The following is a 27,136-nucleotide window of genomic DNA, read 5'->3' on the forward strand; positions in this document are numbered from 1 at the left end:
CTGTTGGACAGCTTGTCTTTAGAAAGGCTCGCTGGGGCATGTATGGTGGTCATGTCCTAAAGTTATGGTATTTTGGGAGCAGATGTTTGATCTAATTTCATCTGTAAATGGTCTTCGTGTAATTATGGATGATCCACTGGCAATCCTGAATGTAGGACTTGATAACTTCCCCATAAATGTGAAACCTGTTATTGCTGATATACTTACCTCGGCCAGACGATGTCAGGCTATAAAGTGGAAACTCCCTTCAGTTCCCTCGGTTGAGGAGCTTGTCAGGAAAATTAATCCTTATTTTCATTTTGAGTTTATACTTGCCCATAATGTAGGGAGAAGAAAATGAATTCCGAAAAATTGGGGCATTTTCATTACATGCTATTTGTCCCACGGGATTTTGATGTATTTGTATTATTGACTCCTACCTATAGAATAGACCGAATTGGTGTTCTTCCCCTTCCCCCTTTCTTTTTTTTCATCTTTTTTTTCTTTTCCTTTTTCCTTATTTTGCTTTGTGGTGGTTGTTAATATTATCGTAGTGTTACTTCGATTGTGATATGTATCGATTGTTTTGTGAAAAATTGAAATAAAATATATATTGGAAAAAAAATTCACATGTAGAGAAAATATAAATGTGACAAATTGAACAAGAAAACACAAACGTGACAGTAAAAGTAAACGAACGGAAAGCACATTAGAAGTTACATTAGAATTATACATGCAGTTTCTAATAGACGTCTGTTTTCTAAAAATCAAATAAAGCAATATTCCATGTGCATCGAACATTTCACATTGTTATATTGTTATTTTCCTATCGCCACGACAGCACCCACTTGAGAGAGGGGTCCGCCCTTCAGGATGGGAAACCTACAGATAAAAAAGGGCGGTCCCTCTCCCTCATCAGTTGTTTTCCTGTCATGATGGATCGGAACCTATAGGTACCTGGGCATCAGTAGTGTCCGTGCGGTGTCTGCGGGAATGGCGGAGTTCTGGGTCTGGAGGCACGGTCGTAGGAGCTCCCATGGTGGACTTCGCCCTCCTAGTGTTCCTGCGTTGGTTGTTTCTGGTCCGGCTGAGGGCGCCAGGGGAACCACGTCTGCGGGAGGATAAGTGCTGCTTCCCTCATGGCTACCCGGTGACTGCGCGCGGTTCCTGAAATGCGGTGCGCGGTCGGGCAAGGTGCACTCCCTACTGTGTCGCACGTGTGTCTGTACTGACACTTCCGAGTTGCACACGGCCATGCACGCGCGGGGAGGGTGACCCGGATGTGCCTGGCTGCGCACCTGCACGCTGGTTGGTCACCAAAGCTGTAACTTGGAAGTGTTTGTGAGCACTTCCGGGGTATCTGATCCGGAGGAAGAGACGCTGGAGGGGGCTGTGGGGTCCTCCATCTTAAAAATTAAGTTGAACCCTGACAGAGTGGTGCTTGCTCCAACCCTCTCCAGCTATGGACAGCATGCAATCACCCCCATCCCGGGATACTACTCTGGAACCATCCCAAGTTCCATCCAAGCGAAAGAGCAGCAGTGCAGATAGTCACTGCAGAGGTATTACTACAGGTCGCAAGAGGAAGGAGGATCATGAAAATCTCGGTTCTCAACCCTCTAGAGTCGGCCAGACAATCACCTCGTCTCCGTCTCTAGCTCCGGTATCCGTCTTTCTTGCTATGGGTGAGTGATCTTCGTGAAAGTACTCCAATAGCTAATGTCCCCCTTCTTGTCTATAACTGTGTTTAGGTACATAAGAAGTGTTCCGCCGAGCAGAAAAATAAAGAATGGCCCTTGTGTGCCCGAATATTACCCAATTCTTATCAAAAAAGACTTTGTGAGCCCTGTATCAAGCAGACTGTATGGGAAGAAGCCCCTACATCCTATCCCCAGCAGCAGATCTTAGGGAACTTATCCACACCAAAGTTCAGTCATCTTTAAAATCGTTAAAGGGGTCAAAAAAACATAGGAAACAAATTACTCGCCCCGATTCATCCTCAGCCCTTAGTTCGGAAACCAGGTCGAACGTTTCTTCCTCTGATAGTTCTTCCTTCTCAGATGAAGCAGGGAAATCGTGCTTTCCTCTGGAGTGGATGGATGGCCTTTTCAGGGCTGTTCGCTCCACCATGGGGATTCAGGATACCAAACCTACTAAGTCCACTGAGGATACTAAGTTCGCAGGATTATCCCAATAGAAATGTAAATCTTTCCCAGTGAACGATACGATTAAAGCCCTAATCAGGAAGGAGTGGCAGAAGCAGGATAATAGGGGCTTTCTTCCATCCTCTTCTAAAACACGATATCCCTTTGATGATGATGATGATGATGACCTCTCTCAATGGTGTAAAGTGCCTAAAGTGGATGTGGCAGTTGCAAAATCTTCTAAGAAATCAGCACTTCCATTTAAAGATATGGGTTTCCTGAAGGATGCCCTTGACAGGAAATCTGATACTTACCTGAAAAGAACTTGGGAAGCCTCGGCCGCAGCACTAAAGCCTGCCATTTCTGCAACTTGCACGGCTAGGTCACTGTCAATATGGGTAGACCAGTTAGAAAAGCAAATTAAATCTGGTTCTTCTAGAGAAAAGTTACTCTTGTCCATCCCACTCCTGAAGGACGCCGCGACCTACCTTGCTGACGCCTCTGCTGATTCCGTACGTTTGGCGGCCCGATCTGCGGGATCTTCTAATGCTGCTCGATCCGCACTGTGGTTAAAATCATGGAAGGGGGACACGTCTTCAAAGACAAAATTGTGCACACTGCCTTGTCAGGGTGAGTTTATTTTTGGGCCTGAGTTAGACGACATTCTCACTAAAGCTGGGTATAATAAGAAGGCGTTCCCTAACACATACTTTCCTACCTGTAGGAAATCCTACAAAAAGTGTCAAATACAGCCCATCAGGTCAGAGCGCCGGGAAAAATATGACCCTCGCACGTCAGGTTCCAAGGGTTACCTGTTTGGTGACGCATCATTCAGGGGAAAACAACATAAACAGTAACATTGACCTCCCTGTGGGAGGTAGACTCCGCTTCTACAGTACCATCTGGAAGACCATTATATGTAGCTCCTTCATCATCAATGTCATCTTTGAAGGTCTTCATTTAGAATTTACTTCCATACCTCCACAATCCTTTGTTTTAACCCCTACTAGGAAAACGTCAGAACAACATACTGCTTTAGTGACTGAAGTCCTCACTCTCTTTACAAAACGGGTCCTAGTTGAGGTCCCTGCCCATCAACGGGGCCAAGGTTTCTACTCTCCTCTTTTTCTGGTTACAAAGCCAGATGGCTCTTATAGAACAATAATCAATCTGAAAAAACTGATCCTCTCCTTAAAATATCGACCATTTAAGATGGAATCAATCCAGTCAGTCACGAAACTCCTTTTCCCCAATTGATACATGTCAGTCTTAGACTTAAAAGATGCGTACTATTACATTCCTGTCCACCCACATCATCAACAATATTTAAGGGTAGCTGTCTTGATAAATAAATCAATAAGACATTCTCAATTTGTAGCAATGCCCTTCAGAGTTTCACTGGCTCCTCGAATTTTCACAAAGATTATGGCAGAAGTCACAGCACATTTAAGGGAACGTCAGACCTTGATAATACCTTATTTAGATGATCTCCTGATAGTGGGTAAAACGGCGGGTGAACGTACAGCTTGCCTCAATCACACTATGTTTACCCTTCAACGACTTGGATGGATTCTGAATCTAAAAAAATCCAAGCTAACCCCGACCACCTTTCATTCTTTTCTAGGCATGTTACTGGACTCTCGTCAACAACGTTGTTCTCTACCAGACGAAAAAATCCAGAGAAAAATTCTACACATACAGGTCTATCCGTACATATCCCTAAGGGACGGCATGTCCTTATTAGGCTCCATGACGTCCTGTATCCCTGCAGTTCCCTGGGCACTACTCCATACCAGGACTCTACAATGGGAGGTCTTGTCGGCAGCAAAAACTCTACGTGGCGCTCTCAAGTCCAGTCTGATTCTGACCAGAGCAGCACAGGATTCCCTTGTTTGGTGGATGACAGAGACCAACCTGACCACCGGAAAACTGCGGCACATTCATCTCACCAATATAGTGACGACAGACGCCAGCCCTTGGGGGTGGGGGGCTCACTTGGGGGACACTATAGCACAAGGTCTCTGGTCTCACCATGAAAGGCACACTTCTTCCAACTTCAAGGAACTACTGGCGGTCGAACAGGCGCTAGTGCAGTTCCTTCCTCTCCTACAACAGACCCATGTTCGAATCCTCTCCGACAACCAGACAGTAGTTTCCTATATCAACCACCAGGAAGGTACACGGTCTGGTTCTCTCGTGACAACGGCTGCCAGGATTTTGACTCTCACCGGACAACGACAGAGCAGATTTTCTGAGCTGCCACACTCTCCATCAAGGGGAATGGAAATTGAACTGAGAAGTGTTTCTTCAGATTGTTCACTGGTGGGGCCGTCCAGTGATAGATTTGTTTGCCACCAAGGGAAACAAACAAATGGAGCAATTCTGTTCTCTAAACAAAACAGACAATCCGACTGTTGTAGATGCCCTGCAGCTACCCTGGACTTTCAGCCTAGCATATGCCTTTCCCCCGATGATTCTGCTTCCGGTAGTTCTCAGGAAATTCAGAGAAGAACAGGCAAGGGTCATTATGATAGCGCCCTTTTGGCCCAGGCGTTCTTGGTTCTCCCTTCTCACGAGCATGTCGGTTACAGACCCCTGGGTTCTCCCATCCAGACCGAATCTACTATCCCAAGGGCCTATCCATCATCCCCATGTCAAGGGCTTGAACTTGACTCCATGAACTTTGAAAGGGAGTTGTTAGCCGCACATGGTTTTTCCCAATAATTGATTAATACCCTTCTTCACACTACGAAACCGGTGACGACCAGACAATATAGTTGAGTCTGGAGAAAATTTCTTGAATTTTCTCCTAACTACTCTCCAGAGGTAGTTCTTATCTCATCTATATTGAAGTTTCTCCAATCTGGTCGAGACATGGATCTTTCCCTGAATACACTCAAAGCTCTAGGGGCCCTCTACAATTCTAACATAGCTGGTAATCGATGGGTCATGCATTTTGTTAAGTCATGTGAATGCAGACAGCTGGTTCATATTCCCAATCCTCCCTCTTGGGACCTCAATCTGGTGTTAGACGCCCTGACAGGGCCCCCCTTTGAGCCCCTGCAGTCAGCTTCGGATAAACTAATTTCCTTAAAAACCTGTCTGCTGGTCGCCTTAACCTCTGCTCGCCGCATTAGCAATATCCAGGCTCTATCCATTGATCCTCCGTATCTGCAGGTCTTTCCTGACAAAATTATTCTTAAAACAGACCCTACTTACTTGCCTAAGGTAGCTTCCCATTTTCACAGAAGTCAGGAGATTATTTTGCCTTCATTTTTTCCTAATCCGGTCAAACCTGAGGAATGTACCATACTTTGGATGTCCGTAACATCTTACTTGAGTACATTGCTAGAACAGCCTCCTGTAGACACCTTAGGTCTTTGTTCATATCCTTTCAAGGCCATAGGAAAGGGTGTCAGGTGACAAAAAGCACATTAGCAAGATGGGTGAGGGAGGCAATATCTCTGGCATATACAGCTAAAGAAGAACCATTGCCACATAGTGTGAGAGCTCATTCTACTCGAGCACTGGCATCTTCCTGGGCTGAGAAGGCAGATGTCTCTATCACTCACATATGTAAGGCTGCTACTTGGTCCTCGCCTTCCACATTCTATAATCACTATAAATTGGACCTACCCTCTGCTTCAGACCTTACTTTCGGAAGATCAGTTCTACAAGTGGTGGTCTCTCCCTAGGTGGCGGTATCTCTGAAAGTCTCTCAAGTGGGTGCTGTCGTGGTAATAGGAAAAGACTAAATTACTTACTGGTAATGAGATTTTTCGGAGGCCACGACAGCACCTGCACACCTCACCCTTATAAATTTACTCACCCCCTTGGTGGATGTGGTCCTTCTTGCTTCTTTTATTTTTGTGTCATACAAATCCACTGCGGTTCCTCTCACATGCTCTGAAAACCAACTGATGAGGGAGAGGGACCGCCCTTTTTTATCTGTAGGTTTCCTGTTCTGAAGGGGATGATCCCTCTCTCAAGTGGGTGCTGTCATGGACTCCGGAAAATCCCATTACCGGTAAGTAATTTAGTCTATATTCACTATATGGACAAGAGTATTGCAACCCTCCCCCAAAAATACCCAACATTCCTCCTCCCTCTTCTTCCTAACTGCCTATCTCAGCGATCTGCCATTTATTACAGTTAGGGGTACTTTACACGTTGCCACATCGCTACTGATATATCGTCGGGGTCACGTCGTTGGTGATGCACATCCGGCGTCGGTAGCGACATCGCAATGTGTAAATCCTAGGAGCGACGATGAACGAGCGTAAAAGTAAAAAATCGCTGATCTGTGTCACGTCGTTCATTTCCATAATGTCGCCCCTGCTGCTGATACAATGTTGTTTGTCGTTCCTGCAGCACCACACATCGCTGTGTGTGAAGCCGCAGGACCGACAAACCTCTCCTTACCTGCGTCCCGCCGCCAATGCGGAAGGAAGGAGGTGGGCGGGATGTTGTGTCCTGCTCATCTCCGCCCCTCCGCTTCTATTGGCCGACCGCTTCGTGACGTCACGGTGACGCCGAACGCACCTCCCCCTTGAAGGAGGGATTGTTCGGCAGTCACCGCGACGTCGCTGACAAGGTATGTGCGTGTGAAGCAGCCGTAGCGATAATGTTCGCTATGGCAGCAATCACAAGATATTGCATGTGCGACGGGGGAGGGTACTATCGCGCTCGTCCCCTTACTTTCAGCGCACAATCTCCATGTCTGAACAATGTCTGTAACTTCTCTATACTACAATAATAAACATGTTCATATTACAAATTACTATTTCCATCTACGATCCATTCCTTCTTTGTGGGAACATCTGATGTGATCGAGTTTGACAAAATAATCAGTGATTATCTATACAGAGACGCCATGTACAGAAATATTAGGTCTACAGCAACATCACATATGTTATACAGAAGAATAGCGCTGTCTCCATAGCTCTTTATACAGTGACTTATAGATCAGACAAGCTCCTCATATTTCGGCAGTTTCTATTTTCCTCAGAAGCTTTTTATATGAATAAGATCAGTGAGTCTCGTTATACCGAGTAGAGAAGCTCCAGGGTGTTATGAACCGGCGCCGCCATAGCCGCAAGCAGCCTGCTGCAGTTCCGGCTGCGCCCAGGCGCCGGCTGCCGTTCTTGGCTGTGCCTCGGGTCGTCCAGTTGGCTGCTCCTTCCACCACGTCTAAGTGTGGAGAGGCGGCTAGTGCGCATGCGTGCGCCGATTTACCCCAGCCAGAGTCTAAGCCCGTTTTTTTGCCTAGTGAGCATGCTCAGCCTGATTGTGTTATGTCTGAGACGAAGTCCTCAATTCAGGCTACTGAGCATGCTCCCACAATTAACCCTAACAGCCTCTTTGCACAGGTACTTGGACTTCGTGCTGTGTCTAAGTTCTGGGATGTGCATATTGAGCATGCTCAAACTGATAGTCTGATTTCTGAGCCTGTTGCTCAGGCTACTGAGCATGCTCAGGCACTTGATGCATCAGAGGCTAGGTCCGGTAAGGACCTCACTGAGCATGTCCGTGAGGTGGCAGGCCCTGATAGGGCAGAGAGTGTCAGGTGTCCCGATGACGTGGCAACTCCGGACTGGTTCGCAGAGGCCCGCCCCTATAATCTGGCACCTCACCATTGGTCGTCAGACGATGACTGGTGAAGTGTTTGGGGCGTGGCTGCCATGAGGTCATCAATGACGTGGCGGTTCCGGATAGGTCGCATGTGACATCACTGATGACATGGCACTCTGCTATTGGACCTTGGTGGTTCCACCCTGGGTTTGGGGCGGACCCAGGTTATAAAAGGGGCTGGAGACAACATGGAGGTGCGCAGTCTTCATTTAGAGTTCTTGGTGGCATAAGCCTTGTTGGAAGCGGTAGGTAGGGTTAGGCGAACGGTGCCTGTCACGCCAAGATTCGTGCCTCAGCACATGAGGGTCAGGCGCCGTGCTTCCTTGCTACCATTCCTGTTGTGCTAGAACAGTCCAGTGGCGTTAACTGAGCTGCGGCTGCTGCATCACCTGTTCAGTTGTGCCCCCTACGCACACAGACAGAATACCTGTTGCGTCACCTGTCCGAGTGTGCCCTCTACGCACACAGACAGTGTACCTGCTGCGCCACCTGTCCGGTTGTGCCCTCTACGCTCACGGACAGCGCACCCCAGAACCCCTGTGAAGTTAAAGGGTGTTCCTGGATTGGGTGTGTGAACCCTATTATCCTCGACTTCCCAGTCAAATGCTACTGGTGTGACTACCTGGTCTGACGTGTCCTTTACACACGTGGCCAGTCGAGTGGTGGCCAGAAACGCTAATCGGAGGACCGCTCGGCCTGACGTGTCTTACACACGTGGCCGACAGGGCGCTGTCGCAGCGGTTTTCTCGGTCAACGCTAACTGGTTACCATCCGACCTGACGTGTTGTTACGCACGTGGTCGGAGTAGCGTCCGCTCCACCGAAACGCTAACTGGGTTGTCGTCCGGTCTGACGTGTGCCTACACACGTGACCGGTTCCTTGAGTTATCTCAGAGCCATCCAGCTCTATAGTCTCCGCCTAACCCACAGGGTGCCAGCAGCTCCATTACCATCTGGAGCACGGTGGGCCCCGACTGGCGATTGGGATATATACCCCTGGTCCTAATCTGCCGGTCCCCCCGTAACACAGGGACAAAGACCTCGTCTTGTACTGACACGCTGGAAGCCCGAAGTCTCCAGCCCCGGGGCCCAGATTCTCTCATTTTTGGATCCAGTGTTTCTTTTAGAATAAATCCCCTTCTCATACCATCCTGTAGTAATGACTTTGTCAATCACGTTTTGTCGGAGGGTCGTCTGAATCCATCTAAATGTTATCAATTTATGTGTAAGAAACAATAATCGTCCTACCACAGTTTTCCCACGCGTGTCCAGTGTCAGTTCCTCTATATTCCCCTATATAAATCCTTGGTGTCTCCGACCAAACCTGCTGATTAGGATTTTACAATCGTAATAACTTTACTCCAAAAAAGTATTTATAATCCGCAGCCTGTGTATAAGATCCGCAGCCTGTCTATAAGATCAGGGTTTCATTTTAGATCACAATTACACATAATTTCTATCACACAATGATTTTTTTCTTTACACTTTTGTAACGACCGTTGCAGGTTCAGGTCTCCAAAGGAAAAGGAGGCAGAAGAAATATCTCAGGAGGTATAAATATATGGAATACAAATATAACATACAAAGGTTAGCGTGTAACACAAGGTCTGTATGAAGAAGAGACGGGGACAGCAAACATCAGAGTAATAATGTCTACCATGGGACAAAGCTATATAGACCCATCATAATATGCACATATATACACCCAGAATAAATGAAGGAAAGGTAGAAGCAGAGTGGAATATATACAGCAGTAAGGGTATGTGCGCACGTTGCTTTTTACCTGCTTTTTACCTGCTTTTTTGCTGCTTTTTCTTCTGCGCTGTTTAATGCCAAAATGGATGTGTTCTTCTATTCAAGCAAAGTCTATGGGAATTTGGGTTTCTTGTTCACACTATGTTGTTCAAAATGCTGCCTTTTTGTGGCAGAACTTTGGTCAAAAACTCAGCTTTGCAGTGCAAAACCCAAATGGCAAAAACAATTGACATGTTGCTTCTTTGAAAAGCTGAGTTTTTGACCAAAGTTCTGCCTCAAAAAGGCAGCATTTTGAACAACATAGTGTGAACAAGAAACCCAAATTCCCATAGACTTTGCTTGAATAGAAGAACACATCCATTTTGGCATTAAACAGCGCAGAAGAAAAAGCAGCAAAAAAGCAGGTAAAAAGCAGGTAAAAAGCAACGTGCGCACATACCCTAATACTAAAGTTATAGATACTTTTATGTGTATAACTATCCACTAAGTATTAGAGTATGTATAAAGTATGCAGGAGGAATAGAGAGGAGCGTACAATATACTGTATTTTTCGGACCATAAGACGCCCTTTTTTCCCCCCAAATGTTGGGGGAAAGTGGGGGCTGCGTCTAATGGTCTGAATGTAGGGCATGGCTGAGGGGAATGAGGGTGCTGCGGTGGAGCGGGTCATCGAGGGCACGAGCAGGCAGCAGCAGCGCCTGCCATGACCACATGGGCCCGCTCATTACATATGCACGCCCATCCTCCCGCCCATCTCTCAGCGCTGAAGCCAGGGCTGATAGGTGGGAGGGATGATGGGCGGGGACGCGCGCATAATTAACAGCCGGCCGTGATCACCCCTGGCAACTACAGCCTGGAGTGATCATGCTCGGCTGTATTCACTGCTCCCCGCACATCATCATCAGCGCGGGGTGCAGTAAATCAATGTACTCACCGTTCCCCTGCAGCACAGCGATGTCCTCCAGTCTGACGGCCGTGCTGTGTGGACTGGAGACTAGCGGGGCTCACAGCGATGACGTCATCACTGTGCGCACGTGTGTCTTCACAGCCGCGCCAGCAGACTGGTGGACATCGCAGTGCTGCAGGGAACGTGGCCGGCTCAACACAGCACTGCCGGCACAGACAGGAGGAGGAGCGACGCTGCGTGGAACGAGGAAAGGTGCGTGTAAACGTTTATTTATTTTTTGTGTGTGCCGCAGGATGGGGGTATATGAGCAGGATGATGGGGGTATATGAACAGGATGATGGCATATAGCAGGATGATTGGAGTATATGAACAGGATGATGGCATATAGCAGGATGATGGGGGTATATGAGCAGGATGATGGGGGTATATGAGCAGGATGATGGTGTATATAGCAGGATGGGATCACATACCAGGATGGCAGTATATAGCAAGATGGGGCTATACCAGGATGAGGGACATAAATATATACACAAGGCAGGAGGATCATTACCAGGATGGGGTATCTTAGTAGAGAATTTGGGGACATTACCCCCATAATAGTGTCAGCAACAGATCCTCGCCCCATAACAATGTGTCATGACCACATTTTTTGCTTAAAATTTTATTTTCCTATTTTCCTTCTCTAAAACCACTGTGCATCTTATGGTCCGGTGCGTCTTATAGTCCGAAAAATACGGTACTAATGTAAAGAGTCCATAGACGAAGATCTAACCATACATTGCACCAAAGAACATGGAGAGATCCCTAATCTATATGGTGTCATAGTAGTAATCCCTATAATGCAGAGTAGAAAGGCAATTTCCAGCACAATCTGTGCTGCAATAAAACCAAAGGTTTATTCCAGGGATTAAAATTTTAGCAAGATCCATTTTAAAGCCGACATGTTTCGGGCAAGGTGTGACCTTACTCATAGCACAAACAGAAAATGGAAGGACTCATTTATATACAAATATATTAAGTGTAAAAAAACCCACAGCCCAATCATTGCATAGGATGAATTGACCAATTGTACACATTCCCAACTACGTAGGGTTAACCAAACCAGGTGTTGTCACGCTGTACTCTAAGATGTACAATAGCAGTACAGCGCAGTAATGTGGGACTGCGAGGATTCCTGAAACTATCTGAGAAGGTAGTTAGCTGGTAAACCACTAGGGGGCGTAAAAGTGGAGGAAACGTATGAGCAGGGAATTCCCTAGCAGAGGTAATACTAGTCAAGCTCACCAGATGGCAGTAGAATCGTCAGAAAGCCGTGTCACAGCATGAGGTCTTGTAAGTACACAAGGGCAAAGTCTAAACATAGTCAGAGGGAAGCAAATAGTCATCATCAAACGGCAACTTCCTATACCAGTGATGGCGAACCTATGGCACGCGTGCCACCAGGGGCACGCGTGCCACCAGGGGCACGCAGAGCCCATTCTGCTGGTACGCGTGCTGTCGCCTGATCCTGCCACTTTGATCTGCTGGTGCAGTCGCGCCGGCAGATCAAAGCTGTGTTGGAGTGGAGGGACATTTCTCCTCGCTCTGACACTCCTCCTCTCCCAGGCCGCAGGTCTGTTGCCTAGGAGACGGACGAGCGTCAGTGAGCGGCGCCGGTGTAATGACGTCTTCTGGCCGCGTGGGAACTGAGGACCCAGCAGCGCGCAGCGGGGGAGCGTGTGCAGGAAGGTGAGTTATGTGTTGCTTTTTTTTTATATATATATATACTGTAACTTGTGTGCAGCTGTGCCAAGGTGGGGATGAGGGGGCCACTGCCAGCATGGGGGGAGAACATACATACCAGCATGGGGGAGAACACATGTCAGCATGGGGGGGAGAACACATGCCAGCATGGGGGGAGAACACACATGCCAACATTGGGCTGGGGAACACACATGCCAGCATGGGGGGAAGGGGAACATACATGCCAGCATGGGGGGGGGGACATGCATGCCAGAATGGGGAAAACATGCATGCCAGGATGGGGGAAAACATGCATGCCAGGATGGGGGGAAACATGCATGCCAGGATGGGGGGAAACATGCATGCCAGGATGGGGGAAACATGCATGCCAGAATGGGGAGAAACATGCATGCCAGAATAGAGGAAACATACATGCCAGGATGGGGAAAACATAGATGCCAGGATGGGTAAACAAACATGCCAGGATGGGGAAAAATGCATGCCAGGATGGAGAAACATATATGCCAAGGTGGAGGAAACATGCATGCCAGGATGGAGGAAACATGCCACGATAGGGTACATTTACCAGGAAGGGGAACATTTACCAGGATGGGGAACATGTTAAGATGGGGAATATTTACCAGGATGGGGAACATTTACCAGGAAGGGGAACATGCCAGGAAGGTGGACATTTACCAGGATGGGGTACATGCTAGGAAGGGGGACGTTTACCTGGATGGGGGTACATTAACCAGGATTGGGAACATTTACCAGGATGGAGGACATTTACCAGGAATAGGGTACATGTCAGGATGGGGGATCATTTACAAGGATGGGCAATATGTCAGGATGGGGTACATTTGCCAGCATGGGGGAACATGCCAGAATGGGGTACATTTACCAGGATGGGGAACATTTACCAGGATGAGGTATATTTACCAGGATGGGGCCATGATGGGGACAAATATACCAGAATGTAGGAAATATATATCAGGATGGGGGACATGTTTACCAAGAAATGGCCCAGGAAGGGGGACATAACTACACAATGAAAGGGAAGGGGATCAACTCGTACTTCTTTATGGGATTTCAAGATGTTCAGACTTTGAAATGTAGATGTGGATTACAGGGTGACATCTGATTGCATTCCATGCTAAAATCTCTCTCTAATATGCTGCATTTTTTTCCAGAAAGATCAATCCAACTGCTGTGGCTGGAAAGGGCAGGGGCTCAGCTTCAATGTGTGGTAAGCATACCTGAGCGTGATGCCCCCTGCTGAAGAGAAGAGAAGACTGCAAAGGTAAGATTAAAATCAATTATTTACATGATAGGATTGGTTGGCACTTTGGAAAAAAAAGAAGGATTTTTGTGTACTCACCGTAAAATCTCTTTCTCTGAGTCTTCATTGGGGGACACAGGACCATGGGTGTATGCTGTTGTGACTAGGAGGCTGACACTAAGTAGACATAAAAATAGTTAGCTCCTCCCTAGCAGTGTACACCCTGAGCCGGAGGCGGATCTATGCCAGTTTAGTGTACAAGCAGTAGTAGGAGAAACCTGAACAACCATAACTAATCAAGGTAATAAACAAGAAAACACACAGTATCTTATCTAAACCTATACTGTATATCAATATAGAAATATACAAAATATAAATAAGCCGGGTACCGAAAACAACGTGTTCCCATAAGGAACCAGTAACATCCGGCAAACTAAGAGCAACCCAATATCCAAACAGGGTGGGTGCTGTGTCCCCCAATGAAGACTCAGAGAAAGAGATTTTACGGTGAGTACACAAAAATCCTTTATTATTTCATTGGGGGACACAGGACCATGGGACGTCCAAACGCAGTCCCTGGGTGGGTAAAGGAGCAATCACACAGATTCATGACCACTCCAAAACTCTGTAAGAATGCTCGGTGCAAAATTATACCGCCTTATCAGTGTGCGACAGCCATCTGCTGTATCTTGTAAAACCCTGGGAAAGGTATGAAGGCTTGACCACGTGGCGGCTATGCGAACTTGTACGGTTGACGCTTGGCGTCTGATTGACCAAGACGCCCCAATTGCACAGGTGGAATGGCTGTTACACCCCTCGGAGGAGACCTGTCTCTAGTCCTGTAGGTCTCTGATATGGTCGGCAGGATTCAACTTGCAATGGTAGCCTATGACGCCGGCATTCCCCTCCTAGGCCCAGTAGACAGGACGAATAGGCCGTCTGAGGTGCAGAAGGGTGCGGGTCTCGAAACGTAACTCCTAAAAGATCGCACTAGATCCAGTGTAAGCCGTGACCTTTCCAAGGATCGAGTGGATGGCTGGACCGAAGGATGGAGACACAATCTCCTCATTCAGACCCTGCTTGCGGTGGGAAAGCAGGAGATGGGCGCAGATCAACCTTGTCTTGGTGGAAAAACAAGAAAAATGACCGGCATGAGAGGGCTGCCAGTGCAGACCTTCTTCTGATTGAAGTGGCTGTCACCAACAAATCTACCCTCCCGGATAGGCGTGACATTGAGGATTCCTTTTTTAGAGGTTTGAACTGGGCTAATTGAAGAGACCCTAGCACCAGATTAAGGTCCCATGGTTCTAGCGGGGAACGATCTGGCGGTGACAGAAGGGCGACTCCCTGGATGAACTTCCAGACTTGTGGCCGAGATGCTAGATTTCTCTGGAAAAAAACAGATAGACCCGACACCTGCCCTTTGAGGGTTACTAGCGAGAGACCCGTCCGTAAGCCTGACTGAGGGAAGGCCAGTAACACAGGGAGCGACAGAACCGGTGGAGATGAGTTGCCGTTGACCTCACACTATTGAAAGAAGGCCTTTCAAGTGCGGTAGTAGATGTTTGAAGACGGAGGCGTCTAAGCTCTGACCATAGTCTGTACCACCTGTGGGGTAAAGGCTGCCTGGGTTAGTAGCCAGGATTCAACAGCCGTGCGGTCAAATTGAGAACCCCTGAATCTTGAAGGGCGAGAGGACTTTGCGACAGCAGGTTCAGACGATCTGGGAGCAACCATGGGGTGTCTGAAGAACAGCGTGAGCTCTGCGAACAACGCTTGCCTGGGCCAATCCATGGCAATGAGAGTCACTGGGATGCCTTCTGCTTTGATTTCCTTGATGACTCTTGGTATCAGTGGAAACGGGGAGGATGAAGGGGAACCTGAACTGCTTCCATGGACGTATGAAAAAAACGTCGATTACTGGCGTTCGCCGGTCGTGGTAAAGGGAGGCAAACCGTGAGACTTGATTGTTGAACCGAGAGGCCATCAGGTCCACATCCGGAATCCTTCATCTGAGGCCGATCCATTCGAACGCCGCATTGCTGAGGGATCAAGCCTGCCACCAGGCCTTGCCTGCTGATGAAATCTGCTGTCCAATTCTCCACGGCGGGGAAATGTACTGTGGAAAAAACTGGAGTGATGAGGCTATGCCCACTGTAAGATCTTATTCACCTATGTCATCGCCATGACGCTCTTTGTTCCGCCCAGGTGATTGATGTATGCCACTGCTGTGGCGATGTTCGACTGGATCCTGGATGGCGATTCCTGTATGAGGGGCTGAAAATTCTGTAGGGCTCGGAGAAAGTCTCTGATCCCTAAAAAAAAATTGATAGGCAGGTGGCTCCCAAGGGAGGGCCATCGACCGTGGGCTCTGTGTTTCGGAACACCGCTCCCCAGTCAGAAGACTGGCATCGGTGGTGACTGCCTGCCAGTGTACTGGTATGGAAGACCTTCCCCTGGACCGATGAGGGCCGCTGGTCCAACATAGAAGCAAGCGGCGGGTTCCCGGAGACAATTGGGTCCTGCGATTCAAGGTGGATAGAGAAAAATTGACCCATCTGTTCGGCCGAGTCAGCTGAAGGAGACGAAGGTGGCAGCGGGCGAACGGAACCGCCTCTATTGTCGCCCCTATCCGACTGAGGATTCAACGCCTGGGAGTGACGGAGGATCTGGAGGTCTCTTCGGAGGGAGACGATCTTCACTAGCGGAAAGGACCCGCGTCTTTGGATGGTATCAAACTCCATGCCTAGACATGTAATTCCGCTGGCCGGGGTCAGAGAGGGCTCCTTCCGAATTGATGAGCTAGCCGAGTCGGGATAGGATGTCGATGGTGACCTGAACACTTAGGAGACAGTCGTCAAAAGAAGACCCCCTGATCACCAAGACGTCCCGGGACGGAATCACCAAAAATGATCTTCTGCTATTGCGAAACGCAGGAACATCTGTGCTGTTGGGAACTTCGGGATGTGTGTCCTGTATGTCCAACGATATAATTGATGCAAACTCTAATATGTAACCTGAGTCCGGCATCTCTCCGACCCAAGCGTCCGTGAACAGAGTCCGCCAGACGTGATTGGAATGAGACGGGCGCCCCCCTTCACCTGATCTACGCCCGGCGCGCGACGACCTCAAGACATCTAGCGGGGTAGTGCTGTGATCCGGATGTCGTCCTTGATGGCTGGCGTGGCTTAGAACGCCGGGAAGGGCATGTCTTGAAGGACAGAATCTTCCTGTTCCTCTGTCTTACAGGCTCTGAGTCAGATCGCCCGACAGGTGGCCACCGTAATGCTAGCCGCTTGCGCTGCGCGTTAGGCTGCTGACAGAGACGCGTAGAGCATGAACTCATCCGCTAGAGCAATCTGTTAGCAATGCTGTGAACTCCGGACTAATCGATCCCGCGCGAAGACCGCTGTTGAAGTTACCGGCCCAGGACATCATGGATCCTGCCAGTCAGATGGCGGCGAAAGCAGGAGGAGTACCGTGCCCGCTGTCTGAAGAGCTGAACGGGCAAATCTCTCTGTATTTCGATCCGTGGCGTCTCGGAGCGATGCCCTGAGCGGGAGAGACAGTACTGGGAGATGGCAGGCGGGAAACAGGAGTGTCGACCACAGGCGAGCCTGCCCATTTCTTCCTGAGAGCCCCAGGGAAGCGGTAATGTAAATCAAGCGACTTACCATTGTTGAATATCTTGATCGGTTGTCGCCTGTGCTTGCATAGAATTTCAGCAAATTGCCTGTGTGCCCGCTTAACCTGTATGGAAGAGACATGCGAGCACTGGGTAGCCACAGAGTCCGGCTGGAGCTTTCGCGTATGACTTAACGCTTAGACCAGACTATCCACCATACCTCTGACCTCGGCCGTCTGATCTGGATCCAGCAGCGCGGCTGCATCCGACTCTTCTCCTGAAAAGAGGGTCGGTCGGTTCCGAGGACGAGTGGTACTCGGGCCCTGGAGGTGATAGAGACCTCTGGGAGGCACTTGAGAGGAGGCCCAGCAGGTCCACTTCTGTGCTCCAGTAGTAGGGTCTGGATCAGACCGACTGTTGTCCAGAGCCAGCTGGACCGGGGGAGCATGGTCGGGCGTAGGGAGCGACTGCAACGCCTGCGCGATGGTCAGAGATGCCCTTGGAAGGGAGTGCACAGACTGGGACCGAGGGGTCTACCACTCCGGGGGAGGGAGCGCAGTGGAGCTCCGGTTGTCCTATAATGCTGCAGTAGCGACAGCGACGGGGATGCTGGCAATCTGCATGGCAGTTGGTCTGGGGAGCAAGCCGAGCGGGGGGCGAGGACTGGCTTAGGAGCATTTTCCTTGCAGGCTGTGCATGCAGAGTCCGCTATAAAGGGGCCCGGCTTGGATGGGTGATTAGGTTTAACCATTGCTTAGGGAACCCACTAGTGACGTTAGGGAGGAGACAGGAGATAGAGGAAAAAATAAGAAAAAAATCAGGAAAGAAGATATAGTCTGTTCCTAAGGAGGAGCAGCACTCACCCAGGTCCTGTGTCCTTCCCAGGTCAGCAGAGGTCTGAGAAAACTGCGGAGACAGCAGTGCTGAAGGAAAGCGCGGCCCTTCATTCTTTTTTTTTTTTTTTTTGGAGGGCGTGCAGGGGGAGGTAGGCCGAAGCCGGGGACTAGATTAGTGGGCGACCCGCCGGGAGTGCAGCGCTGAGCGCAAAGGAGTCTTACTTGCGTCCTGCCGGCGTCGCTGCGATCCTCGGCCCCATCTTGCCAGCTGGTGTGTTGCTGTACGCTGGGGGAGCTGGGGAAAACTGCTGAGCGCTCCTGTGCTGCAGTGACCACGATCCCCAGTCTGGGCCCAGTGTAGAAGTGAACGCTGGGGTGGCCTAGTGTTGCAGAGCGCTCCTGCGCTGCAGCTGCGATCCTCTACCTGTGTCCTATATTGCAGGGGACGCTGGGGAGGATGGGGGCGTGCCAGAGGACTGAGCTGGCTGTCTCCGGGCAGGAGAAGCGGGGGGCGTGGCCGGAAAAGTGCGCGCGCAAACGGGGGCGGAGCGCTCCGGCCGGAGGTAGGCCCGAAGCGTGGAGAAGATCCTACCTGCGTCCCGGCGGTGTCGCTCTGATCCTCGGCCCCATCCTTGCCTGCTGCGGCTGCCGGTGAGTCCAGTCTGCCCCTGGGAGACACCAGGGGATAATGCTGGGGAGCTGTGGGGAACACTGCAGAGCGCTCCTGCGCTGCAGTGACCGGATCCTCTGCCTGGGCCCAGGGTAGAAGGAAAAACGCTGGGGGAGGCCTGGTGCTGCTGAGCGCTCCTGCGCTGCAGAGCCTGCGATCCTGTCACCGGGTCCTGGATGGGGAAGCCACGGGTTGTAGAGATTCAACACCGCCTCTGTGACGCCCTGGGCAAGCCAGGGGTCACAGGTCACAACACCACACGCACCCCACATTCCCTGCAGGTACACCTAAGTCAAACAAAAATCCTTGTTGCCTTCCTCCAGGGGCTGATGTCCACACCAGGGGGGTGGGCCAGGCGGTTGGCTCCGCCCACCGAGGAGTACACAGCCCTGGAGGCGGGAAGAACCAGGCAGAACAGAGTCCAGCTAGGGAAGTGAAGGAGTAAACAGTGAAGTGGTAAAGGAGGACAGTAAGAGTGGCGACAGAAAAGAAACAGTTAAGAAAGCCTGAAGTTGGTCCGGGTGTGTGCCCCGGACTGGGACAGCAAAGTCAGCAAACGGCGGTGATAGTCTGCAGGGGGACTGTTTGGAGGTTGCTGGAAGGACCGCGGACGGGTGGTGACCCGGCGGTACTGGAGCAGTATACGAAGAACAGTCAGCACCAGGGCAGGGGCCTTTCGGATCCCGGCAAGGCTAGGAGTCGCCATAATTTGCCAAATCCGTCAGTGAAGGGGACCTCTGTCTCCTAACAACCAAGTCCCGATTGAAGGCAACAGCCCGACCGTGAAGGGGAGACACCGCCACCGCCAGGGCACCAGTTTCCCAGGGCCAGCGTCTGCGGGCAAAGTAGGGCTCCTTCGGCCCAGATTGAAGCCGAGGAGTGGGTAACCGGTGGGGACCCATCGCTACCAAGAGACTTTACATAGGTGCAGGGAAGAGACCGTCACCGCTAACTGCAGGGAACCGCAGCACCGTAACCGTCCGAGGGACCCGTCCAACCAGCCGTTTGTTTACCGAGAACTGTGTCGTGTTTACTGGCTGAGTGAGTACCTCCGTGCCGTGCGGCACAGCGCTGCCCCTGCGCCCCTGCACCTCCACAGGCCCCATACCCGCCTGTCCACCATACCAACCCCATCACTGGGCCCCGGGAGCACCAAAACCCCTACCCACGGAGGGGCAAATCAACAACTGGCTGCTCCATACCATCACTCCCGGGCTCCCCAGACAGAGCAGCGGTGGTGTTCACTTAATCACCACAACCGTGGGTGGCGTCATGGACAATAAACTTTCCCAAAACCCAATCCCCTTTCACTCACGGGCGAGGAGCGCCGCTCGAGTCCCCGGGATCCGGCCCATCGCTCGAGCCACCGAGCAGCGGCAGCAGCAGGCCGCAGCAGCCGCAGCGGCAGCCGGACCCGAGCAGTGGGAGAGCGCGGCGTCCCCTCCTCCGCCCGCGACAACTTGGCGTCACGAACAGGATCTTACCGCTCTGCCGTCTGGTAGAGGTGCGCCTTGTTACCGCCGGAGGTGTCCGGCCGAAAAATTTCAGAAGCCGCCATCTTTGGCGCGAAGAGTTCCCGCTCGAGCGTCTTCTCGAGTAGCAGAGGCGCGAAGGCCGAAACCCCGCCCCGATAGAGGAGGGGCCGGAAAGAGGCTAAGGGGGACGAAATGGCGGCTGGCCGCATGTGAGCGCGGCTATAGAAGCAGGGACGCCAGGACCCTGCGGCCATTGACTGGTTCCTGGAAGAGGCAGCTGCTAAAGATGCTGAGTCCGACCGACAACACGGTGGTCCCCGCACCTGGCCCCGCAGCGTGGGTGGAAGTCCGGACCGTCCAGCTAAGCAGCCGTCTGCAGGTCAAGATGCAGCTCCTCATGGAGGAGTGGGAGGCCGACATGGCGGAAGTGGTGGCGGCCATACGGAGACGCGAGGTGGAGGGAGTCTTGGAAGGGAGGGTAAGTGACCCACGCCCCTGTGCCCCTAGTGGGTCGGTCATCGCGGCTGAGGGACCCGGTCCATACCCGCTCGCCCTGCTACCTCACCCGCTACCCGTGTTGGCTGCTGCTGCCCCGCCACTAGGCCCGCTACCACCACCACCGGTAGCGGTACCCTGCCAATCCGCCCCGGCGGACCGACCTGCAGCAGAAGCTCGTGACCGCCCTGATCCGCTTCCATGGAAGAAGCCGAAGGCTGAAGCCGTCAGCAAAGATGCACCGGAGGCACGGCGGGGATGCAGCTGCCAGGAGGCAGAGCAGGCCATGTCACAGCGGGGTTCCTCATTACTGAAGGTGCCGGTTGTAGCCGACACGGAGGGACTCTGGCTGGGCCCGTCCCCCGCACACGCTGAACCGGAGCAAGCAGGGAGTGCTCCCGGCTGGGAGCGGCGGCAACAGCAGCTGCGCAGGGAGATCGATGCCCGAGAGGGGTGTAGGGCGGATGTGCATGCCCGCATGAAGATCCATTAATATCTCTAAGAAATGGGACGTGTCCTTGAGATACGAGGGAGTCAAGGGGATGAATGGTGAGAGGATTTTCTCTACCGTGCGGGCCAACGGAGAGAGGACCGAGTCCGTTGAAGCCACTATGGGTCTGCCAGGGGGTCGAGTGAGATGTTTGTGGACTTTCGGGAGTGTGTAGAAAACTGGGGTAATCGGATGTGGGTTGCTGAGAAAGTCCCTTAATTTCTGATCAATGACACCTCGTTCAAAGTGAAGTTGGGCTGTGGTTTTGATTAGAGAGGAAATATCTGATGTTGGATTACGGGAGACTGGTTCATAGGTAGATTCATCTGACAATTGTCCGAGGATCTCTGAAATGTAGTACTGTCGGTCAAGGACAACAATGGCTCCTCCCTTGTCTGCTGGCTTAATGATAACCGTCTGATTATCCCTCAGGTTGTTAAGAGCCCTGGATTCATCTATTGACAAGTTGTTTCTAATGTGAAATGTGCCAGAATGAATCTGTTTGTTCAAATTCTCAATGTCATGGGAAACCAACGAGACAAAGGTTTCGACCGGATGATATGATCTAGGGGGCATGAAGGAACTCTGTGATTTAAGTTGTAGGGACTTAAGTGAAAAGCAAGGGGGAGTAGCAGATGAGGCCATATCAGCATTGTTAACATGATCAACAGTATTAACATTATCAAAGTGCACTTTCAACCGTACAGATCGGAAAAAATGATCAAGCTCCTTTTGCACAGAAAAGGTATCATATGTTGGGATAGGGCTAAATGAGAGCCCTTTCTGCAGGAGCAAGTGCTCAGCAGGTGACAGGTTATACGAAGAAATGTTATAGACTAGGTTTGTATTACCTGTGACCTGGTCCATACCCGGTCCTCCCGGTAGTTGCGGTTGCCGCCTGTGCCCCCTCCTCGTCTTCTTATGGGGGGCCGTCGCTGGCCTAAAAAACCGGGCTGTTGACGCTGGGGACGGGTGTCGAAGTCCGAACTCCCGGATGATGAATAGCCTGTGTAACGAGAAGGACGTCGTGAGAAGAAGGAGGAGGACTCCCCTGAGCGCCATCTATAGACGGTCCCCTGGGAATAGTCCTCCTGATCCCTGAGAAATTTATTGCGCTTTTTTGCCTCTAGAGTCCTCCTGAAGTTGGAAATGTAATCGTCGGTTTCTTTCTTAAGTTGTTCGAGGTCTGTAACTGATAGAACTTGTTTCAATTGGGCTTCAGTTACTGAGATACTAGTAGACAGTTGGTCGACTTCTTTCTGCAGGAAGTCGATCGTTAAAGTGATGATGTCCATTGAACATTTATTTAAAATTGCTTCGAACTTGTCGCAGTATTCATTGTTGTCTGCAAAAATTGTTGGTCTTAATGTGACCCGTAGGCCCCTTGGGATACGTTTGGTCCGATGGTACTCGGCAAGAGTGGTCAGGTGGAGATCCAGGGAAGCGTGTTTCTGCAGCACCTTCTCAAGGTCCCTTTTCTTGGTTTCCTCCGCTGGTATGTTGAGAAAAGAGCAGGGCTTCGTGACCCTTGATACTATACTGTTTGTCTCATCTTCATTGTACGAAAATGTGGTGAAACTGGATTGCGACATGGGCAGATCCAAAAACGCCTTGTTGGGGAAATGAGGGAGCTAGGTCAAATAAGTTAAGTAATGAAGAAATGAAGACCTCGCTTCACCTCTTGTAGGTGCTCAGGAGGAAAATAAACTGTCATTGGAGGTTAACTCCGGCACACTACCAATTTCCCATAAGTCAAAAAATGAAGAATACAGTGGTTGGATGTCAAAATCCTTTTCTCTTATTTTATTAGTGCCAAAAATGTGAAAAAAAGTGCTGTACAATTGTCCGCCAGGAATCAACGTTTCGGCTAGCAAGCCTTCATCAGGTCGGACAGGCTGAATACATTATTTACAAGTGAAAAAACAAAACAAAAGAAAAGAAATAAATTAATTGCAATAAATGAATGCATTAATCAAAGTACAGAAGGCAAAACTGGAAAATCAGAGACCATAAGTAATGACAAAATCATAGAGACAAGGGTACAACGTATGCAATTGGAACATTGGGAATACTGCATATATAAGTACATAGAACCTATTAGATATGGTGGCAATGTAACAGGGTAGAAGTGAGACACAGGTGCTGTGGAGTGACTGCGCAGCGAACATGGTAAGGACGCTCACCTTGACTTATAATGAGATGGCAACCTGGTACATATGCAGGGTAGCTGCAGGAATACAGAGCCCTCCGTGTGGAGATAGCTAAAGGGAAAAAGTAAAAAGGGTGAGCGAAAATGCATTTGCAGAAGAAAAGCAAGGAAAGGAAGACAAGATCAGAAGGTAGTACTTGCTCTGACATACCCTGTATCAAAACAGTGAGATCCCTGGGTAATGTCAGTATGTGGGATCCTAAGAGGTTAATGGATCATGTTTTGGGAGGTCTGAAACAGAGAACATGAAACTTATCTATTAAGGTAAGAGAACGAGGAGTAACCCATTAGGTTGGGTAATATGGTATTATTCATTGATAGGTATTTCCATTAAGAAGAGGTGAAGTGTTGGTTACCTCGGTGGTCAACTGTACCTCTTGAGGGTCTCAATATACTAAGCAGGGGTGGCGACCATGTGTGTCCCAGGGAGATAGCAGCTCCTGCAGTGTGATGTCAATATCTAAGGTTCAAGCAGGGAACCAGGTTAACGTAACTACTGTTGCTATGTAAAGATAGTGGGTAGAATAAGTGAGGTGGAGTAAAATGCAATGTTACCTATTAGTTCTGGTAGTATAGCCTGGAGAAGAATCAATGCGGCTCAAAGTATATCAGTCATTAAATTATACGGAAAAAGAGCAGTTCCCGTGGTATGGAGTAAGGGTCCCAGGCTCACGTTTAGGAGTCAGGATGGTGTGCCTGATTGAGAATCTGGGGTATCAGAGGAGATAACATGGAAGGTAATATTGTCGATAGTATAGGGTAAAAAGCAAGCAAAAACGACACTAAGCAAAAAACTAGTGATGGGTAGCTCCTGAACGAGCCGGCTCTAAGAGCCGGCTCTTCATAGTGAATCATATGAGTCGGCTCCTGGCAGGGAGCCAATTGAAATGTAAAGGGCTCTTTGCCAGTTCCGTTCCACAGTTAGTCCCCTCTTGCCCCGCCACTCCCGGCAGTAGTCACTCTGGTCTTATCCAGGAGACTGAGAATGCAGCTCCTCCTGCTGCCGCACATAGCACTGACTCACAGCCCCGCCCCCTCCAATCTGTGACAAGCAAGCAGCAGTCAGGTGTGACGCCCTGGACAAGCCAGGGGTCACAGGTAACTACACCACCACACCCTACACCCCGGTTAGGCACACCTAAGCTAGACCCCAAAATCCTTGTTGCCTTCCTCCAGGGGCTGATGTTCACACCAGGGGGTGGGCCAGGTGGTTGGTCCCGCCCACCGAGGAGTTCACAGTCCTGGAGGCGGGAAAAGAGAGCAGATTAGTTTGGACAGTGAAAGTGTGAGGAGCAAGGTGGTAGTGGAACAACTAACTGACAGCGTCCGGGTGTGTGGCCCGGACAGAGACAGCAAGGTTAGCAGACGGCGGTGACCGTCTGCAGGAGTGGCCTATCAGAGTTACCGTAAGGACCGTGGACGGGCGGTGGCCCGGCGGTCCCGGACCGGTACACAAGGAGAAGCCAGCACCATTGGCAGGGGCCTTTCGGACCCCGGCAAGGCTTGAAGTCGCCGTGAATTTGCCAAATCCGTCAGTGAAGGGGACCTCCTGGGTTTCCAAACAACTAAGTCCCGATTGAAGGCAACAGTCCAACCAAGTGAGAGGGACACCACCACCGCCAAGGCATCAGTTCCTCAGGGCCAGCGCCTGCGGGCAAAGAGGGGCTCCTCCGGCCCATATCCAAGCCGGGGAGCGGGTTACCGGTGGGAACCCATTGGAACCAACAGCAGTACTAGGTGCAGGGAAAGGACAGTCACCGTTAACCTACCGGGGAAAAGCAACAGCAGCCGTCCGTGGGACCCGTCTTTCCAGCCGTGTGTTTTACCGAGAACTGTGTCATCGTCTCAGGCTGAGTGAGTACCACCGTGCCGTGCGGCACAGCGCTGCCCCCACGACCCTGCACCTCGCCAGGCCCCCGCAACCCGCCTGCCACCGTCCGTCCTTACCCCATCACCGGGCCCCGGGACAACCAACCCTACCCACGGAGGGGAGAACTAACAACACAGCTGCTCCCTGTCACCGCTCCCGGGATCCCCATACAGTGCAGTGGTGGTGTCAACCCTATCACCACAACCGTGGGTGGCGTCACGGACAATAACCAAATCCCCACCATCAATCAACCCCTTTCACTCACGGGCGAAGAGCGCTGCTCGAGTCCCCGGGATCCGGCACACTGCTCGAGCCACCACCGAGCAGCAGCCGGACTCGAGCAGTGGGAGAGCGCTGCGTCCCCTCCTCCGCCCGCGACACAGGCAGTCAGGCACTTTATTAAAGGAACACTGACATCTGGATTTAGCCTGATTCTAGTTATTTACCGCCAGCTTGTAAATCCTCGCTGAGCGAGGGAGAAACAGCGGATGTAAATGTGCGTCCCTTGTTCTCTCCCATTCACTTGAATGGAAGAGAACAAATGATCCAGCGATGCATATGGGCAGGGCAGATAAGGATCTCCTCTGCAAACATCCCATCGCTGGATCGAGCATCACTGGATCGCAGGCTCGGGTGCTGCAGCGACTGTGTAAATGCACCATTAGCTACTGAAGCTTGGAATGGTTCTGTTGTTTCTGGTGAATGACCTCCCAGCAGCCCCTGTTACATGATAGCAGTGCCAATCTGAGGGACCACCTTCATGCACAGAACTAGTCCTATACAAGGCAGTGCAGCCTCTCACATCACATCCCATTCTGCATACAATTGCCAGTAGTGTTGAGCTAATTGAATTGCACTTGTTTGATTTCTGCACTTTTTTTATCAAACATTTCTCGTTTTGTGCGGTGCTGGCAATTTCCAACACTTTGTGCGGTCCAATTTGAATGTTTAAATTAAACCGCATTGTGAATATACGCGATACTGCGGCTAAAATCGCTAATATTCGCTATTTTAGCGGCCGCATTGTGTTTATTCGCAATGTGGTTCAATACTGACCTGTACAAAAATGGCTCTCGGCTCAGGACAACTTCCATGGAAACCCATGTAAACAGTTCCATAGGTTTTTATGGAATACCAGCAGGATTGAAGCAGAATTTTTAAAATAAGTATATGGAGAATATATCTATTATAAAAAGTTCTCTTCAATTAATGGCACTTGCCCATGTGATCCTACCCCTTTACTGACATTATATTAGTGATGGCAGAAGACATTGGTCCTTGATGGGACACCAAAAAAACAGTCTTTTCCAAAACAGATAATAACAGAGGAAATAAACTGCATCCGTCCATCCAGGCTATGGCACTTAGTTTATCCAATGGGCCCTAGAGACACTTTTCGGCGCCTTCACACTTTGTGGATTTGCAGCGGAGTTTCTGCAGATCATCAGCGTGGAAATTCCATGGCATTTACAGAAGCCGACAGCGGCAATGGCTTTATCCAAAACACATTCTCACTTCATGGAAAACTTCAGAATGTGACGTGAGGTGTGAAACTGGCTTCAGCAGCGTCACTATGTGCAGAGTATCCGATATGCCACATTCATTGCAGTCAATGGACGGGGGAATTCCGCAGCAGATTCCTTCTCTAAATCCGCCTGGATGCAGAGGCCACATCTGACGCTGCAGATTTGCTGCAGACTGTTTGCAGCAGACACAGCCCACAGTGAACTCGCCACGTGTGAATGGGGCTCTACAATGTGGCGCTGAGGATTAGGAGCTTGTTGCTATTTTGCATGTTCATTTTGTGTTTGTTAAAGTTTTTACAGCAAATAATATAAAATCTGGATATTCTGGAAACTATTCTGTTTTATGTCATAAATTGGCACGTGTAGATTTTTACTAAAAGGTACAATCATGGGTTACAACATACCAGAATTTAGCTTCAAATTTAAAGCCAAAGGTAATAGGAAATGAAGAGCCGTTTCCAGAGCCAAAAGCCCGGCTCACCAAAAAACCGCATTTTACCCATCACTACTGAGGAGCTGACCAT

General features: G+C 50.2%; 1 protein-coding gene across 1 annotated transcript in view; it reads left to right on the top strand.

Annotated features, from left to right (window-relative positions):
* The window catches only part of LOC142265226 (uncharacterized), a 61,716-nt gene that overhangs the window by 15,810 nt on the left and 18,770 nt on the right, over positions 1-27,136 (top strand). The gene's annotated exons all lie outside the window — the stretch shown is intronic.

Source organism: Anomaloglossus baeobatrachus, unplaced genomic scaffold, assembly GCF_048569485.1.
Source record: "Anomaloglossus baeobatrachus isolate aAnoBae1 unplaced genomic scaffold, aAnoBae1.hap1 Scaffold_2733, whole genome shotgun sequence".
In the NCBI taxonomy this organism is placed as follows: domain Eukaryota; kingdom Metazoa; phylum Chordata; class Amphibia; order Anura; family Aromobatidae; genus Anomaloglossus; species Anomaloglossus baeobatrachus.